The sequence below is a fragment of the Elephantulus edwardii genome, unplaced genomic scaffold (assembly GCF_000299155.1).
Source record: "Elephantulus edwardii isolate Elephantulus edwardi_28Jun2011 unplaced genomic scaffold, EleEdw1.0 scaffold00003, whole genome shotgun sequence".
In the NCBI taxonomy this organism is placed as follows: domain Eukaryota; kingdom Metazoa; phylum Chordata; class Mammalia; order Macroscelidea; family Macroscelididae; genus Elephantulus; species Elephantulus edwardii.
Genome location: NW_006399753.1, coordinates 26,249,525 through 26,269,241, shown reverse-complemented (window position 1 = coordinate 26,269,241; position 19,717 = coordinate 26,249,525).

Here is a 19,717-nt window from a genome sequence, read left to right as displayed (position 1 = left end):
TGTCATCCCTAGTCATTGTCCAGCTTTCTGATGCATAGCGAGTAATTGCAAAGACCATGGCCTGGATCAAGTGTACATCCACTAACGCAAGGCTTAAATTAAGTGTACTTTAGTCTTTAAAGGGCAATCTCCTTTCATGTGATTTTTAGCCTCTGAACAACTGCTGCCTCTAGGGTCAGCTATGAGTCAGTTCTGACTCCATGGCAGTGAGTTTTAGTGGGACATTTTGCTCCATGTCCTGTGCTTAACCAACTTTTCTTACTCTTATAGAATTTAGATACCACATTCTTCAAGGTTTGTATTAAATGGGCTAGATTCTCTGTGTTTACATAAAGTCTTAAACTTCCCCATTTTCAAATCCTATTTCACATTATATTGTAATCACTTTATAAGTTAGCAGCAAAGGCTTCCCAGAAAAGCTGATGCTTGAGCTGGATCTGGGAAGTTATTCAAGAATTAGTCAGGTGGTCAGAGTGAAAGGAGGAAGATATTCCAGGCAGAAGGAATGTTGATTGCCAAGTGAACCTCCTGGTGAACTATAGTTGACTGTATTGCAAATTTAGGATGATGTATCAGAAACATTTTAGACTACTAGGGAAGATAAGCCCCCACAGACAATATTTACTTTGTTCTTAATCGCATTCCCTATTCAATTTCTTGTAAAGGAAGAAATCATAAATGTTTTAAAAGAATTATTCTAGATGTTTTGAGAAATAGTATTTGAATAACTTAAAAGACAGAAATTAAAGGTCTAATGGAATAAGGGAAATGAGAATGGAGCTCTGTGATCAATATTGATGTTTGGTATTTGTTTTAAGTACAGTTGAGAAGTGAGTATTGTTTTCAGGTAGAAAAGTAGATAGCGATATAAAAGATAAATAAATGATATCTAAGATACATATTTTTAATGTGAATGACAGCAGATGACAATGATGATTTCATGAATAACAAAAAAGAAAAATTAATCATTGATTTAACAAAAGGAGATAAGTAGTACATTTGCTTAATATTGAGTTTGAAGAGGAAATTCTTACAAAGGATTTGGTTATATGGACATCAACTTAGTGTTTACCTTTAAATATTATAACAAATATGTTCAACACATATTTTATACTTTTATATTCTGTATATGAATTAGACAAGAAGCGCTGATGATTATATTGTCTTGCTAGAGAAGAGTACTGAATATCCTGTGGAGATATTTTAGCAAGAACCAGCAAGACCATTTTGGTGGATGTGCAACCAGGGTACTCTTTTGAGGCAAGAGTAATGAAATTTTTGTCTCACACACTCAGAGCATGTTGTCAGGTGGGGCCCATCCTTTAAAAAAAGACATCATGCTAGGAAAGGTGGAGAGTCAGAGAAGGAGAGGAAGGTCCTCAACAAGATGATTGATACAGTGACACTGGATTTGAACATGTGAGAGATCGTGGTGATGGCCCAGAAAGGGCAAGGCTCAAATGTCTACTTCACAGGATCGCTATAAGTTATAGTCAACTCGATGACACATAACAAAAACATATCATGTATTTTTGAAATGAAACTGTTAATTCCAAAAGAGGATACAGATACAAAATTAGAACAAAATTGGGTTTGTTATAGCTAAATTTGTGTCAGTTCTGTTAAACTATGATGCTTAACAGTTCTTTATTCAAACGCTAGTCTAGGTTCTATAGAGAAAATTCTTACATGGAATTAGATCAGTTGGTTTTAAGTAAAGCAGTTTGCTCTGCGTAAGTGAGTAGCATTCATCCAGTCAATTAAAGGACTTAAAAGATGAGTTTTCCTTCAGGTTTTTCTACCTCTAGAAACAAGTAAATATATTTCTAGAATCCCCTTTCTCTTCACATGACCTATATGTTTTGACGCACAATACTCCAAGGTATCTCCAACTTATCAATTGACCTGCAAATGTTGGACTTTCCACTTTCCAATGATTGAATGACTATAAGTCCTCTCTCTCTCTCTAATTATTCTCTAAAGAACCTAGACTAAGATATTTTTTTGTTGATAGTTTTGTAGCTTACAAATCTCAAACCAAGTTGCTGACTCTGGCAAGGGATCTTTCTTTGTTTCTTTCTGAGGCAATCCATGGTGTTCCTAAACTTGCATGGACATCTATATTTTACTCTTTTTAAATTACATCACTCAGTGGGAGTTTTAAGAGGTTTAAAACTCCTCTTACTCTATCATGATCTCATAAAAGTTTTAACTTTTCTTCAAAGAAGTAGATATCTGGCAAGAAGTTGTACTGCAATCCTGAAGGAATGCAGTTCCAAGCCACCAACTGCTCCACAGAAGGATGGGAAATCTCCTCCTGTGTGATTAACTGCCTGTGAAAACCCACTGGAGGGTCATCTATGAGTCAGTTCTGACTCTATGGTACACAACTACAACTTAAAATGTTTTTCTCTTGAGTCAGAACCAACTGATAGCTGGTCTTCTAGCATCCATGATTTTCAGACTGTCAACTGCTGGAAAAGAAGTTGTCCATCTTTCTTTCACAGGGTGGCTGGTGGATTTGAAGCACCTGCCTTTGGATTGCCAGCACAACTCTCTATCCTTAGGCCAAAAGAGGTAAAATACATAAAGTTATATACAATATTGCACATATAAGATGTCAGTTCAAATAAAAAGCCTACAAGTAATTTTGTTATGAATTGCTCTTGGCACTTTGTTGTTGCAATATATCAAGTAGATTGATACTCACAGCAAGCCTGTAGGACAGAGTAGAATGTCCCGTTAGGATTTCTGAAGTTGTCTTTACAGATACAGACTGCTGAGCACGTGACCACTGATGCAGGAGGGGTCCTTTTGTCTGGCACTTTTGTGATCTGTGTTTGACAGCAATTCATAAAGGTGAGGACAAAGATTTGCTCTATCAAAGACTCAATATATCACAATGACATGTAGGGAAGGTGTGGTGTGTTTCCTTCTGGACAATGTTGGAGAGTGTGGGGAATGTTGATGGTTCATAGCTACAACCTTATCAGAGAATCATCCTTGGTTTAGAGGAGGAAACTCACTCAAAGCTGTGACTCCCGTCAAGATTTTAAGCTGTTTAAAACCAATGACTAGTTAATATAAGGATATAGTGGGCTGTTTCTTTTGCCTTGATTTAGATTACAATTTCTGAGGAATGTATTCACAGGAGTTGATCTCCTTCTGTCTGACCTGATTTCTTTGTTTGCTTTCCACTATTGTTCTAAAGAGTAATGTCATGTATATTTCTGTCTCTGATTCTCTCTTTCAAGAAACTCTCTATTACACAGTGATGCACAAGAAAACAGAGTTAAAGGTCTTATATTATGACATTCTGGGAAAACTGTGAGCAATATTACTGACTTTTCCTCAAAAGGATGACAATAAAATGACTAGATATCAGGAAGTGAATTGGCTTTGATGTGAAAGCTTGGAGCACTATGGGAAGACTGCAGAGCTTTCTCAGCCAGCCAGATGATCATTTACGAGAACATTGCAGACGGATTTCCATGTTCAAGGCAGGATAAAACTCCTTTTGACTTATACCAGTGTTCAGCCAGCCTTGAAAACCTCTTCTCTAAAGATCCTATTCCTCTTTATATTATCTTTATCATGGATAGTGTACTGTGATTAAAACTGAGTGTATCTTAAACTCAGATTATGTAACAAAGATGTGGACTGTCTGAACACAGATGACCTACACATCATGAAGTTAGCAGATAATTGACCCTTAATAGCATCGGGGGATGATTGTATGGAGGCTGGCTACTATTAAACACTAATCTAGATTAATCTCAGCTAGGGCACGTGGGGTCATACCAGAACTCATAGTTTTCTGGCTATCATTGTGATGTTTTAATGCTGATGACTGAGACATAAGACCAGAAATGGAAACATTAAGATCTCTTGAGGGCCAGGCTTAGAATTGCCATGCAGAGTGTGATGATTAAGGAGAATCACTTGGCTGCCAGTGATTCTCAGGCTTGACAGTTATGATGTAGTCATTTCATTGATAAAATGTTGCATAATGTAATCATTCCCTTAGTAATATCTGATATGATCATCACGTTTATAACAATATCAACTGTGAGCAGCTAATTAGTTAAAAGGAAGTGTCTACAAACTTGAAATCTGCCAGCTTCTACAAGCATATGAGACATTTCCTTGAGATCAATCCTTTTCCTTCTATGTTGTTGTTAGGTGTCAGTGAGCTGAGTATAACTCATAGCAACTCCAGGAACAACAGATCAGAACTCTGTCATGTCTGTGTTATTCTCACACTCTCTGACACACTTGAGCCCATTGCAGCAGTCAATATGTCAATCCATCTGGTTGAAGGTTTTTCTCCCTTTTGCCAACACTCCCCCATTCCAAACATGATTTCCTTCTCCAAGGAATGACTTTCCTAACAACATGCCCAAAGTAAGAGAGACAAAGGAGCACTCCAGCTGTACTTTTTTCAAGACATACCTGTTTGTACTTTTGCCAATCCATGGGATATACTCTTCTTCAGCACTACAACTCAAAGACATCAATTCTCTTTTGTCATCCTTATTCATTATCCAGCTCTCAGTTACATAATGAGCGATTGAAAAGACCAAGGTCTGAATCAGGTGCACCTTAGTCTTCAAACTTACATCATTGTTTCCCAGTAATTTGGAGAGGTCTCAGACTGCAGAATTTTCCATTGCAATACATCTCCTTATCTTCTGACTACTGTTGATTGTGGATCTAAGTGAGATGAAGTTGCTGACAGTTCCAATCTTTTCTCCATCTATATAATGTTGCCTCTTTGACTCAGTTAGGAGAACAATAGGTTCGTCCTAGAGAGGGTGAAACCAAGCTGACCCTTGGAGGCAAACATTCTGAAGCTTCATCTGTCATATTTGGACATGTTACAAGGAGGGACCAGTCTTTGGAAAGGGACATCACGCTTGGGAGGGTGGAGGGAGAGCTCAAAAGAGGAAGACTCTCCATGAGATGGATTGATTCAGTGACTGGGGTAATGGAAAAGGCATGTCAAAGCCAATAAGATTGGCACAGAATAGAGCTGATGTATATAGGAGCTCTATGACTCTCAAGCAACTTGACGGCACATAACAACAACAACATTGACTCAATGGTAAGAATTTTTATTTTCTTGATGTTAAGGTGTAATCCATATTGAAGCCTGTGGTCTTCTAGATATATTATTTAACATTGTTGTTGTTATGTGCTATTGTAATAAGAACAGTGTAGGGATGGTCATAATTTGATCTCTACTAAGACTAAGAATGTGACATCAGGATTGGAGAGAGATTCATCACTAACCTGCGTCATGAAGATGACATGCAATGCTTGCTGAAGGTAGGGGGACTTGAAGCACTTGTTGCAGAAGATCAAGTAATGCAGCCTTCAATATAGATTGTATCTCAATGTCAAGAAAACAAAGATTCTTACCACTGGACATATAGGCAACATCATGATGGATGGAGAAGAGACTGAAACTGCCAATAACTTCAGCTAGTTGGATCCACAATTAACATCCTTGGTATCATTAGTAAAAAAAATCAGGAGACATATAACACTGGGAAAGTCTTCCAAAGTACTGAGGACTAATCATGTCAGTTTGAGGACTAAAGCGTGTCTTATTTAAGACTATTGTCTTTCTGATCACTTGCTATGCATCTGATAGCTGGACAATGAATAGGCATTACAGAAGAAGAATTGATCCCTTTGAGCTGTAGTGTTGGAAAAGAGCACTGGACATCCCATGGATGGCTAAAAACAAAAACCAAAAACCAAACCCAAACAAATATGTCTTGGAAAATGTACAGCCAGAGGGCTCTTTGGAGGCAAGGATGATGGGGCATCGCCTCACATACTTTGGGCAAGTTAATAGAAGGGACTATTCCTTAAAGAAGGATGTGATGCTTGGAAACATAGAGGGTTGGTGGAGGAGAGGAAGACCTTTGACCAGATGCATTGACACGATGACTGCCTCAATGAGCTTTAATGTGTTAGGAAGTTTGAAAATGACACAAGACATGACAGAGTTCAGATCTGTTGTTCATAGGGTGGTCATGAGTTGTACTTGACTTGATGGCACCTAACAACAACAACACCATAAGTCCACAAGCAGAAACTGCCCCCATCATCACTGTCATCGTCATCATTGGGATCGTTGTCATCATCACCATCATCCGCAGCACAAAATCAATTCAATGAGGTCAGATGTCTGTCATGTGCCTGCACCTCTTTCTTTTGCAACGGCGATCTTACTGCTTTCTTTACTAGGTTCAATATCCATTTTGATAGCTCACAGAGCACACAGAATCATACTCATGATTATGGAATTTATCAGGGAAGTTAACAGGATACAATTTCACTTGGCAACAGAGTACTATTTCTCAGTCAGGACAGCTTCTGAAGTGGCCTCATAGGCTCTTCAGCCTTCAGTCTTATGGCTCTAAACCAATGTTACAAAGCTCTTGTTGTTGTTGTTGAATGCTTTCAAGTCAAACACAACTCATAGCAACCCTGTGAACAGAAGGCCTTCTACAACTACAGACATTTATCAAGGTTCATAGAGTTTCTGTAAGGATGTTTAAGACGTGGATACCACTCCTGCTTCCAGACAAAGCTCTTAATCTTACCAATTATGACTCTCCCCCTGACCTGTACCTAGTCCTCCAACAAACTGGAACAAAGGCTCCTGGGTCTGGATTCATGAGGTAGAAGTCTCAGGGTCAGCTCTGTCTCATACTCTGTCTCTGGTTATCTGCTGTGGCTGCGACTACTCTCCAGTAGATCTGGTTGGTGGAAGGATCTCTGACCCTAGAGGGTACACTGCATTCCCTGTTTCTTTGCTGATGGTGAGATTATCAAAATCTGTCACTGAGTCTTCTCAATTTAGTGGTGAGACTAGCTAATCCCTATATGGATAGCCTAACACACCCTATTCATATATTCCCTGAGATCCACATGGTAAGGTCAAGTCAAAGGCTAGGAAAGCCACTTTGAACCATGAACTCTTGACAACACAAGGGTTGAGTCAGAACTGACCTGTAACTGACCCTTCAGCAGGTTTTTAGATAATGTTAAATATTACATACTACATAATGTAATACAAGTATATTATACCATATAACTATGTTTTTATTGTGTACTGTTGAGTCAGTCAGAAGCAACTCATATTTGACCATCTAGAAGATTTTCAGCGATTGTAAATCTCATGGGCAGAAATTGCCCATATTTGTCTCATGGAGCAGCTAGTAGATTTGAACCATGTGCCTTTTGGTTGGCAGCTCAACTCACTAGTCCACCAGAGATTTATGTATATATTCAAGTATGTTATTTATACTCTGTGTGTATGTGTGTGTGTGGCCTAGTGGTAAGAACCTGCACTGCAATCCCAAAGGCAGTGGTTCAAGCCTGCCAGCTGCTTCACCAGAGAAGGCTGGACAATCTCTTATGCAATTATTGCCTCTGAAAACCCACCAGAGAGTCAGCTATGGGTCAGTTCCAATTTGATTGTACAAAACAACAATAATATTTGTATTTATGTGTGCAAATGATGATTTTTTTTCAACTACCTGCTTAGCATCTGAAAGTTAGATCATGACTAAAGACAACGGAAGAAAAGTTGATGCCTTTGAACTGTACTATAGAAGAAGATTACTGAATATCTCATGGATTTTCAAAAGAACAAACAAATATATCTTGGGTAAGGTGCCACCAGGGTGCTTCTTTGAGGTAAGTTTAGTAAAGCTTGGTCTCATGACTTTGAACATATTGTTAGAAGGGTCCAGTGCTTGGAAAAGGACACCATGTTTGGAAAGGTGAAGGGTAAGCAAAGGAGGGGAAGATATTCAACAAGATAAATGGATACAATGACTGTAACGATGGCTTTAGTATATCAGAGATGATGAGGATGGCACATGATAGGATAGGATTCAGATTCATTGTTCAAAGGGTCTCTATGAGTTGTAGTTGATGCGACAGTACTTAAAAACAACAATATGTACACACACACACACACACATTTTTATATGTGGAACTCTGGGTGACTTAGTGGTAAGGAGCTGCACTGTCAACCTGAAGGCATGTGGTACAAATTCATGAGTCACTCCACTGGAGGGTCAGTTATGAGTCAGTTCCAACTCGACAGCGCATAACAACAACAGTAGCATCCTAAAACACAGACTCTTAATTGCAATTTTTTGGCCAAAGCAAATCACTTGGCCAAACTTAAAATCAGTGGTGGATAGCTTTTCTGAGAGAAACTGCAATGCCATACTGAAAAAGAGGCAATGCAGAAAAAGGATTGAGGTCATGAATATCATTTAGATGTCATAAGGATACTTTGAAAATCAACTTAATTCCTTTCTGGAACATGTTGGGATACAAACAAATATATACACAAGTGTGTTTTCTTAGCTCCAGCTCTGTATTCTCTTTGTCACTGTAGAGAAATCCAACTGATTTTTGTATGTTGATCTTGTATCCTGCTACCATGCTGAATTGGTCAACTATGTCTAATAGTTTTCTTGCTGAGTCTTTAGGGTTTTCTAAGTATACTATCATGTCAACTGCATAGAGGGATAATTTTACTTCCTCTTTGCCAATTTGCATACCTCTAATGTCTTTCTCTTGTCTTATTGCTACAAGTGTGTTTTCAAAACCAACTAGAAAGTTATGTACATCATTAGAGGTAGTAAAGTACAATAAGGTCTGATTAGATACATCCGACTCTTATGTATAAAAGTCACTAGCTGTAAAATGGAAATAATAGTAATATGTACATTCATGCACACTACACATATATTAAATTGACTGCTTTAATTATCCATTATGAATTGATTTGTGTCCCTCAAAAAATATGTTGATATGTTTTGTAGTACAAGGCGGTGATTTATTATTTGCTTATCACACACCAGATTTGGAGGAAGACTCATCAACAACTTGTGTTATGCAGATGAGACAATCTTGCTTCCTTAAAAAAAGAGAGTATGCAGCATTTGCTGCAGAGGGTCAAGAACTGTAGTTTGCAATATAGATTGAAGCTCGACATCAAGAAAACTAAGATTCTCACCACTGGGTCAATTGGCAGCACCATGATAGGTGGAGAAGAGATTGAGAATGCTAACAATTTCAGCTTATTTGAGTCCACAATCAACACTCTTGACACAAGCAGTCAGGAAATAAAAAGACAAATTGCATTAGAAAAAAAATCTGTCAGGGATCTCTCCAGAGTGCTAAAGAACAATGATGTCAGACTGGAGACTAAGGTGTGCCTAATCCAGGCTATGATCTTTGCAATTATTTGCTGTGCATGGGCAAGACAGAAGAAGAATCAATGCCTTTGAGTTATGGCACTGGAAAAGAGTATTGAAGATAACAAACAGGTCTGTCCCGGAGAAGGTAAAACCAAACTTCTCCTTAGAGGCAACGATTTTCAAGCTTCATCTCATGTGCTTTGGGCTTGCTGTCAGGCAGTATCAGTTGTTTAAGGATGTATGTGGCAGGGTGATGGGACAGCACAGGAGAGGAAGACCCTGGATAAGATATATTGACACAGTAATTGGGATAATGAGGGTGGGTGTGTTAGAGAGAGTGAGATTGACCAAGGATAGAGCAGGGTTTAGAACTATTATGTATAGGGTTACAGTCAATTCAATGGCATATAACAACAATAATGTCATGGAAAGTATTTATTTTATTATAATTTTGGAAAAATTATGCATGTTAGATTACCAGATGTTGTACCATAGGTCACTGATGCTCTTTTATTTTCTTGCTTTTCCCCCTTCTTAGTAATTTTCTTTCTCTAAATTAAAAATTTTTGTATCTAAATCTTCATGCTCACTGATCTTTCTTTCCATCCTAATTTGAAAGAAATCAGTTAATTTTAGATAACGCAAGGCTTCTTTTTTATATAGCTAGGATTTTCATTTAAGTCATTTCATGTTCTAGTTTCCCTTATAATTTTCACAAAGTAGCATTAATAATTATTTTTACATCTTATTATTCTTACTTCTTCATTTTATCGTAATCAGATTTGTTTCTCTTCATATGAGTTCCATTTTCCTGCTTATTAATATGCTTGAAAATTTTCTCAAACACTATATACTATGAATTTTGCACTAATTAATGCTGTATCTGATTATATTCCTTAAATATGGCAACCACTTAAATTACTCTCAAACTGCTTTAGTGTTTTGAGGGCTGTTCTGAAGCATATGTAGATAAGCCAAGTCCAGAGAAGCATACATACAGTAGACAGCAAGGGTCTCTAAAGTTGATCAGCTCAAGACTTCTTTGGTTATGTATTATAGTTTTGTCCAGCCCGTCATCCAATGTCTAGAAATTATTTTCTACACTTGATCCAGTATGCTGTTCTGATCCTTAGATACTATTGAGTTGAGTACAACTCATAGTGACCCTATGAGCAAAAGATTGAACTCTGTTCTATCCTACACCATCATCTCATTTCCTGTCATGCAAGAGCCCATTGCAGCAGTCACCAGGTCAATCCACCTAGTTGAAATTCTCCTTCACTTGACTCTCCACCCTTCCCAGGACCATGTTCTTATCCAAGGAATAGTCTTTCCTAGCAACATGTTCAAAGTATATGAGGCAAACCCTCCTCATTCTTGCTTCCCAAGAGCACTCTGGATGCACCCTCTCCAAGACATACCTGTTTGTTATCTTTGCCATCCATGAGATGTTCAGTGCTCTTCTCTAACACCACAGTTCAAAGGTGTCAATTCTTTATCTGTTACCCTTATTTATTGTCCAGCTTTCAGATGCATAGCAAGTAATTGGAAAGACCATGGATGGAATCAGATGCACCTTAGTCCCCAAACTCACATCACTACTCCTCAATAACTTGGAAAGGTTTCTGACTGCAGACTTTCCCAGTGGCATGCATCTCCCTACTTCTGACTGCTGGTACAAAGGTTGTTAATTGTGGATCCAAGATGAAGCTGTTGACAGTTTCAATTTCCTCTCCATCCATCGTGATGCTGCCTATCCATCCAGTGGTAAAGGCTGCATTCCCTGATCTGCAACAAGTGTTTCAAGTCCTTCTCACTTTCTGCAAGCAAGGCTGTGTCATCTGCATAACACAATTTACTTATGATGAGTCTCCCTCCATTCCTGATGCCACCTTCCTCTTCATAGAGTTCAGCTTCTCAGATAATTTGCTCAGCATACAAAATGAATAGGTATATGGACAGAGAACACAACCCTGACACACTCGCTTCTCAATTTTAAACCATTCAGTGTTTCCCTGTTCTGTTCACACAACAGCCTCCTGTTCCAGGCATAGGTTCTGCATGAGCACAATCAAGTGCTCTGGGATTCCTATTCTTCCCAATGTCCGCCACAATTTGTTAACATACTATGCACTGCCAAGAAAACAAATAAGTCTGTCTTGGAAGATGTGAAACCAAATTTCTCTTTGGAGGCTAGGATTTTGAAGCTCCATCTCACATACTTCTGGTACCTCGCCAGGAGAGCAGGTCCTTGGAGAAGGACATCATGCTCGTAAAGGTGAAGGGACAGCGCAGAGAGGAAGATCCCAGATGACATGAACTGATACAGTAACTGGGGCAATGGGGATTGGTGTGTTGGAATTAGAGACTGGATCAGAACAGGGCAGGATTCAGAGCTACTAACAGCGCAGAGAGGAAGATCCCAGATGACATGAACTGATACAGTAACTGGGGCAATGGGGATTGGTGTGTTGGAATTAGAGACTGGATCAGAACAGGGCAAGATTCAGAGCTACTATACATAGAATCGTTATGGTTAACAAGCGACTTGACGGCACATAACAATACAGCAGCATTAAATTATATATTCTTATTTAAAGCAAGGTAAGGGAGAAGAAAAATTATTAAATTTCCAGTAAGTGTTACAGAATGGAATTTTATTTTAGCAGGTTTCATAAGTAAAACATTGCTGTGTATATAAGAGTTTTTAGCGATATGGGAAAACATGAAATATTTATATTTACATGAAGGCCTTTTTAAAAAACAAATCCTTAAATATTTATGTGTATACGTGTGTGTCTTACTTTTACCCTTCACAATTACTTCTATCCCCTTTGCATAAATACATGTAGTTTTCATCCATGAAATACATAGCTATTAGTAGAAATAGGTAAGATATGAAAGCATAATGATTACTAAGTAATGACATAAATGTTTGCCTGCCAATCAATGGCATAGAATTTAAGCTACTAACTCCAGAACACCTATATTAATGACTTTATCTTCATTTCTGAATGAAAATAATAATACTAATATCCCAATAAACAGAAATTCATAGCATAGTTAAGAGAATAAGCTATAATTTCATCTTGGGAAAGATTTTTTTTTAAATCTTCTTGTATATGTTGTATATGATTTATCTATAGTGAATCTCTCATTCCCCAGCAGCAAAATAAAACAAAAAAATTTTACTACATTATGTTGATAATACTGGCTGGTTGATGTGAATGCACAAAAGCTGTTAGATCAACAACCCAAAGTATAGCTAGTGATTAGGTGACACAGGCCCTAAATGTTTTTCACTTAAAATAATGAAAATGTAATGTGATCATATTGGGGATAATGAGAGCTGTTCCAGGAAGGCGCATGGAGCCTTCTGAAATGGTTTGCCTTGAGTGTTATTAAATGGACTAGAGTTGGACGCTCACATCCATATTCGACAAGCTGCTCCTTTGGCACATCAGCATTAGATACTGCTTTGGCAGCACTTATCCAACTATAAGGTAGCTTCATAATAACTGCTTTTACTTCTTACATAGGGTACAGTGGAAGACTTGCTCTTGATTTCCATACGTCTACCTTTAACATGTTGTTCATTCCTGTTTAATGCTACATTTTTTGTTATTGCTATGATTTCTAGAGTTTTCTATAAAAATAATGTGGGTCAAGGCAGGCTAATGCACATGCAATCGATGCCTTTCAAGGCTTTTAATCACACTTCTTTCTTCCTGTGCAGATCAATTGCTGATGAAAGTATCCGATTACTGCCCACAGAGTGTATCTGGGAATAGCATTAAGTGAAGAGGGTTGATATGGCCACCTGTTTATAACTGTACATTATTTATGAAGTCTTTCCTGCATACATCTAATGCAGCTGCAGCAGATATCCCTTGTAGACCTTGGCTAGCGGGCTGGGATCTTCTGCAGTAGAGCCTTAGAGTGCCTTGGAAGTATCCAATGCTTTTGTCTGTGCAAAGCAATTAGTATATTAAGAAAGCAATGAATGAATGGAAATCCAAAGTCTCTGTAAACGTTCTTTAAAATTAATAATAAAATTAAGAAAATAATTAAAAAAAATAATTTAAATTTCTGGAGACTTGCGGACGACTTAGTTAATTTTTGTAATGCAGCAAGCAAACAAATCAACATGTCTCCTTCAATCAAATAGATGTTATATTTGTAGAGTCTGGTTTGGCATAAATATGTCAGTGCTTCACTCAAATCTAAAAAAGTTTATTCACTTGGGAGAACAAATGTTTTTCTTGAACAGCACTCTCAAGCATGATTGACAAAACAATTAAAAGGAAAAGTTGACTCAGCAAACAAAGGTAATTCTTTCAACAGACTGAAACATATGATGTATCTAATAATAATAAAGGCATTCTAGCTCTAAATTGCACTCAACTAGAGGCATTTGATAATTTTCAACCCATTAAGTTTATATTATAATATTTCTTAGTTTGAACAAAAGAGCACAAAAAATGATTTCCTGTATTTTTTTTCTGTTAGACACAACTATACACTCTGATAATGGTGCGAAGGGCAACTAATGGAGATAAACGAAGATGGAAAGGAGAATGCACATTGGTTTAAGACCTGAAGTCCAGAGGAGCAGTGCAGTGCAGTACAGGGTATTTTACATTCCATCACCCTGTGAAGTCTACCAAATTCTGCATTGTCTCCCTTCTGTTCTAGCAACAGAAAATAGCCCAGGTAGACATATTCACCTCCAGACTTAGAGTTCCTCTGTTAAAGGTACACAAGTCTACACTTGTAAGGAGGATGTTCAGTTGGGAGACTTGCCAAAAATAAGGGGTTCTTGGGTACACGGAATTGACAAGAGTTGGGAGACTTGGCAAAAATAAGGGATTCTTGGGTACACGGAATTGGCAAGAGAGGTCTAACTACAGCAAATGGGCAGGACACCTTGACCCTGAGATCTAAGGCCCTTTCTTCTTTGGCAATATTTTTGTAGTATTTTGTTGTGCTTTTGGTCAAAATTTACACAACAAAAAAGAATACCTGTTAAGAGGTTTTGTACATATTGTTCACTGATGTTGGTTATGTTTTTACATTGTGTCAATTTGTATCCTCGTCCCCCTTACAATCATTCCACCCATAATTACTTTCATTAAAGCATGGAAGCCTATTACTTCATGATTCCTGTCCCAATACCCCTTTTATGTAGCCAGATGCTGATTTTTCATTCCCATCAAACCAGTGCTGAAGGATCCTCTATTCAACTTGGAAACTTTGAGCATCTGCATCCACAAGGATCAGGGAGTCATGAAGACCCCTGGCTTGTTGGCTTGATTTGGAGATAGGGCTGAGTCTTGATACCAAGTCTGGGATGCAGGGATAAGAGTGGACTCCTGGTCTTGTAGCTGATTCCTATTTGAACCTAGCCATGCATGGCTGGGGATGAGTCGACCAGAACCCAACCAAATGAAGAGAGGATGACCCAGGCTTTGCACTGGGGTAGATTGCTGCAACCTAAGGATTTTCTCTTTCTTCATTCACAGACACCAGAGTCAGCAGGTAATGTTGACAAAGAGGATACATGATATGTGGTTCAGTAATAAACAATTCTGTCCTCATAGGAACTCAATTAAGAGTTATCACCACCACACTAGTTCCCCACTGAGACATAACTGGAAAGCTCTTCTGTCTCCTCCAGCAGCAGCAGCAGGGACCAATAAGAGCACAAGAAGTGCAAGCAAAACCAAGGAGACCAAAATAACTTCACAATGGCTCTAAAAATCCTATTACCATAAGGGCTACAATCCACAAAAGTCTAATCAAATAAGGCTTGTGTACTAAACCTAAATAGGATTAAATTGTCTCCTAGAATGAAATTTTAAAGTAGAATTCAGTATTTTATACTACAGGAAAAATGTCTATGCTATGTTAAAAATCATGCAGCATATAAATAATTAAAAATTACTAATTTATCGGGAAAGACAACTTGTTGGTGCTAATAAGAAGGTTTAGTTATCACAATTATCTGACTAGGAGTTCAAAGCAGCCCTCATTAGAAAAGCACTTCAATAATCAGTTATACATTTTCATTAAATTAGTGAAAAAACCCGCAAATTTATGAAGGTCAGGTGGTATAGTCCATAGGAAATTGTATTACCAACCCTACGGCCTCATCTCTCTAGCATTTCAGGTCTATCAGTGGCTCTAGGAGGAAAGATGGGCCATCTCCTGATTTAGAGCCTCTGACAACCCACTATAGGGTCACTTTGAATTTGGTTTTGACTCAACATAGTTCAAAGTTTAGTTAATGAGAAATGAGTTGAGCTAATTAAAAAATTAAAATCCTAAAAATGCAAAGCTTAGAGAAGTTGTAGAACTGAAGAAAAAAAATGTAATCAGCAAACAAGGAAAAAATTGGCTGAGGAAATCAATAGATTAGAAATGACAGAAACTAGTACTAGTGACAAAGAAATTGAGATAAAAAATGAACAAAGACTCAGGAGCCTGCACGACAACAACAAAATGATAATATTTCTACAATCATAGAGCCTGAGAGAGAAGATAGCGTAGCTCAAAAAGTATCTGATCCTTGTGGATGCAGATGTTCAAAGTTTCCAAACTGAATAGAGGACTCCTCAGCACTGGTTTGATAGGACTGGGCAAATCAGCATCTGGCTATCTAAAAAGGGGTATTGGGACAGGAAGCATGAAATAATAGGCTTCCATGCTTTCACGAAAGTAGTTATTGGTGGAATGATTGTAAAGGGGGGGGGACACAAATTGACATAATGTCAAAAACTTAATCACTGTCAGTGAACAATATGTATAGAAAATCCTACAATTGTCCTAAATTTGATGAAAGAAACAAACATAGAAATTTATTGTTGTTGTTAGGTATCATCAAGTCAAGTATGACCCTTAGCGACCCTATGAACAACAGATATGAACCCTGCCATATCCTGTGCCATTCTTACACTACCTGATACATTGGAGCCCATTGCAGCAGTCACCGGGTCAATCCAACTGGTCAAGGGTCTTCCCCTCCTTCATTGACCCTCTGTCTTTCCAAACATCATGTCTCCCTCCAAGAAATAGCCCCTCCTAGAAATATGCCTGAAGTGTGATGAAAAGCCTCATCATTATTGCTTCCAAAGAGCACAATGGCTGGCTACACACTCTATAAGACACATTTGTTTGTTCTTTTGGCAGTCTATGGAATATTCAGTGCTCTTCTCCAACACCACAGCTCAAAGGCACCAACTATTCTGGTATGCTTATTCATTGTCCAGTTCTCAGATGCATAGCAAGTGATCAGAAAGATCATGGTCTGAATCAGATGCACATTAGTGCTCAAACTGACGTCATTACTCCTCAATAATTTGGAGAGATCCCTAAGTGCAGGACTTTCCCAGTGCAATGTGTCTCCTGATCTCCTGACTACTGGTATCAAGGGTGTAAACTGTGCATTCAATTTAAGATGAAGTTGTTGACAGTTTCCATCTTTTCTCCATCTATCACGATGTTGCCCATCAGTCCAGTGTGAAGAATCTTTGTTTTCTTGAAATTGAGATGCAATCGACATTGAAGGCTGTTGTTTTTATGTGCCGTCAAGTCGCTTACGTCTCATAGCGACCCTATGCACAACAGCCCTAAACCCTGCTCTATCCTGTGTCAATCACACTGCCTCTGACACACCCATCCCGATTACCCCAGTCACTGAATCAATCCACCTCATAGAAGGTCTTCCTCTCCTATGCCGTCCCTCCACCCTCCCAAGGATGATGTCCCTCTGCAAGGACCTGTCCCTCCTTAAAACATGTCCAAAGTATGTCAGAAGAAGCCCCAGAATCCTTGCCTTTAAGGAGCAGCCTGGTTTAACCCTCTCCAAGATGAATCTGTTTTCTTGGCAGTCCATGATACATTCAATACTCTTCTCCAGCACCACAGCTTAAAGGCATCAATTCTCCTTCTATGTTCCCTAGTCATTGTCCAACTCTCTGATGCATAACAAGTGATTGCAAAGACCATAGCCTGTATCAGACGCACCTTAGTCTCCAGAGTGACACCATTGCTCTTAAGTACACTGGAGAGGTCCCTAACAGCAGACTTTCCCATTGCGATACGTTTTTTAATTTTTGTGCAGTAAGTGCTTAAAGTCCTCCTCTCTTTCAGCAAGCAAGGTTGTGTCATCTGTATAATGCAGGTTACTGATGAATCTTCCTCTAATCCTGATGACACATTTTTCTTCATAGAGTTCAAGTTGTCAAATAATTTTCTCAGCATAGAGGAGACTCAGGAGAGAGGCTAAAACCTGGATCCACTACTTTCTTAATTTTGAACCATGCAGCATTCCCTTGCTCTGTTTGCAGAACAGCCTGCTGGTCTAGGTTCCACATGAGCACAATTAAGTGCTCTTGAATTCTCATTTTTCTCTATGTTATTTATAAATTGTTATAATTCACACAGTCAAATTATTCTGCCTAGTCAATAAAGCATAAACGGACATTCTTCTGGTATTTTACTTTCAGCGCGGATCCAAATGACAGCATGACATTATTGGTGCCACAGCCTTTTCTAAATCCTCTTGAACCTCTGGAATTTTCCTATATATGTGTTATTCTAGCCATTTTTTCAATGGTCTTCAGCAGAATTTGCTTGTATGTGATATTAATGATATTTTTCAATAGTTTCCACATTCAGTTGGATCACCTTTCTTGGAAATGGAAATAAATATAGGCCTCTTCCAATCCATTGGGTAGACAACTGTTCTCCAAATTTTCTGATGTAGACTGGTGAGCTCGTTCAGGGCGGCATCTGTTAACTGAAACAAGCCACCTTGATATCCCATAGATTCCTGGAGCCTTATTTTTTACCAATACACAGCTTTTACTTTCTCCTTCATTACCTTTGGCTCCTGCTCATGTGGTATTATCTGAAGTTTTTCAGTGTCAGTCAGCTATTTTTGGTACAGTGACTGTATACACTCCATCTTCTATAACTCCATGACATAGCATCTTAAATTTTGTTTTCAGTTCTCTCAGCTTGAGAAATTCATAGCAATTTCTTCCCTTTTTCTTTTCCAATTCAAGCTCTCTGCTCATTCCATGATAATACTTGACTTCATCTTCTCAAGGTACCCTTTGAAATCTTTTGTTCTGCTATTTTACTTTAGCATGTTTTCCCTTTGTTTTGGCTTCTCATCTAAATTTCCATTCTCTTCCTGGCATTCGTTTTAATTTTTTTCTTTCTTCTCTCTCTTTGTAATGACTTTTTGCTTTCTTCATTGATAGCATCCTTGATATCATCCCACAACTCATCTGGTTCAAAGCTCCAAACCTAATCTCAAAATGATTTTGAAATACAGATGGGATATATTCAAAATCCTATTTTGGTTCTCATGGACTTATTTTCAGTTTCTTCAGTCTTAATTTGAACTTGCAGATGAATAATTGATGGTGTGATCCACAGTCTACCCCTGGCCTAGTTTTGACTGCTGATATTAGTTTCTGATTCTTTCCACAGATGTAGACAGTCTGATTCCTATGAAGTCCATCAGGTGAGGACCATGTGTAAAGTCGCCATGTGTGTCTTTTAAAATAGGTATTTGGAGTGAAGAAATCATTGACAATACAAAGTTCAACTATCCTAATTTCAGCCTCATTTCAATCATCAAGCCTATATATCCCAGCTACTATTCCTTCTTCACTGTTTATAACTTTTGCATTCCAGTTACGAATTATCATTAGTAATTCAATATCTTGATGCAGTCACATCTTGATTGTGTGTTTGCTCAATTTGAGATTGCAAGATTTGGTAAAAATTTTTAAGATCTTCCTCTTTGGCTTTAGGAGTGTATATCTGAATGAGAGTAGTATTAGTGGATTTTCCTTGTGTAACATCTATCACTCATAACATTGTATTTCAGGATAGAACTTGAAATTGACCTTTTTACTATGAATGAAACAACATACTTCTGTTTTTCCTTCCCAGCATTGTGTACCATATGATTATCTGATTCAAAGTGGCCAAAGTGGCTTCATCTCATCTCACTACTAATGCCTCGTATGTCAATGTTCATGCGTTCCATTTCAGTTTTCACTACATCTAGTTTTCCAATATTCTTGCTATGTACACTACATGTTCAAATTATTAACTTAGATAGAAACTGAGAAAACTCCAAAGAAGATAAATGTTTAAGCAATTCACATCAAGATGTAGCATTATTGAAATTTTGAAAACCTTTTCAACCTGTATGCAGAAGAGATAATCTGGGAGGCTGGGCTCTATGAGGAGAAATGTGGGGTCAAGATTGGTGGACGATCTATCAACAATCTGTGTTATGCAGATGACACAGCCCTGCTTGCTGAAACTGAGGAGGACCTGAAGCACCTGCTGCAAAGGGTCAAGGACTGCAGCCTCCAATATTGATTGAGGCTCAATGTCAAGAAGACAAAGATTCTCACCACTGGGCCAATTGGCAGCATCAGGATGGATGGTGA